The sequence below is a fragment of the Nanorana parkeri genome, unplaced genomic scaffold, assembly GCF_000935625.1.
Source record: "Nanorana parkeri isolate BGI_ZX_2015 unplaced genomic scaffold, ASM93562v1 scaffold1133, whole genome shotgun sequence".
NCBI lineage: Eukaryota > Metazoa > Chordata > Amphibia > Anura > Dicroglossidae > Nanorana > Nanorana parkeri.
Window position 1 is genome coordinate 503,657 of NW_017307401.1, and position 1,260 is coordinate 504,916.

Consider the following 1,260-nt stretch of genomic DNA (forward strand, 5'->3'; position numbering starts at 1 on the left):
AACTGGCATTTTAATAAATGTATATTTTGTTTTTCATTTTGTACCTGAATCTTAGCTTATTTTTAAAGTAGACCGTCAGCCATTTTTTTTGTTGCATATGGAGAAGGAATAGGTGCACGAGCAAATTTTTATTCCTGCATAAGTACCTGCTGGGGAGATTTTGCTTAGTGGGAGAGGGTCCCAACATGTCCCTGACCCATATCGCATAAAAAGAGCCCCTTAAGCCCAGAGGGCCCTTGTACAACTGCACAGCCTGCACAACTGGCTCGATCACTGTTCTTCAATCAGCTCCTGAACTGTTTACTTTTTGCCTCCTCTCCCAGTTCATGTTCAGCACCAACTTTGCCACTTCTCTCCTTGGTCTACAATCAGCTCCCAATCTATCTCCTCTCTTCTCTCTCCCCAGTCCATGAACAGTGCCCTCTGTGCCTAGATGTTCTTCACCACTGGTCAATAACCAGCTCCTGCCCAGCATATTATCTCAAAGGAACACGATATACTGTTTTTTCTCCTTGACCGCTCAGCATAAATTAACTAGTACTCTAATTATTCTCCCAATGATCCACAACCAACTCATGCTCTGCCTTCACTACCCCCTGTTCACAATTGGATCCTCACCTTTCTTTTTATCCTGGTCCTTGGCCAGTTCTTCTTTATCTTCTCTTTTCTCCCCAGTCCCGAGGTCAGTTCCTGCTCTGCTCTGTCTCCCAATGTGGCAGCTTCCACTCCTGCACCCCCTAATCCCCCCACACACATAAAAGCACTCCCTGCAATGAGCAGCTTCCACTTAGCTTCATGTATGTCACCAGTCTACAGTTAGTTACTACTTTACCAGCTTCTTCTTCCTCCATCACCCTCCGCTGCCATTCAGTCTCCTCTACTTTCCACTTCCCTACATCATGATACGCTTCCGTTCTGCTTCCTTTACAATCAGTTCAAAGTTTACATGTGGAAAAGCTATGGACATTTAAATATTTACATATTCTTCACAAACAATAATTTAGCTTTAAAACAAGTCCTTGCTGACATTTGTAGCTACAGGCACTATGGAGAAATTAATCTTCAAATTCATAGCAGCACAGACATTGATATCACAACTCCCCTTGCTTCCTCTAGCAGCAGAGACTTAGCAGGCTGCCAACCTTGTATTTTAAACAAACTCAATGTGCTGTAGGCTGTTCAGAAACTGGTTGTAACCTGACTTCAGAGTCTTTGAAGATTAATTACTTCACAGTACCTGCAGCTGCAGAGGTTAGTGGG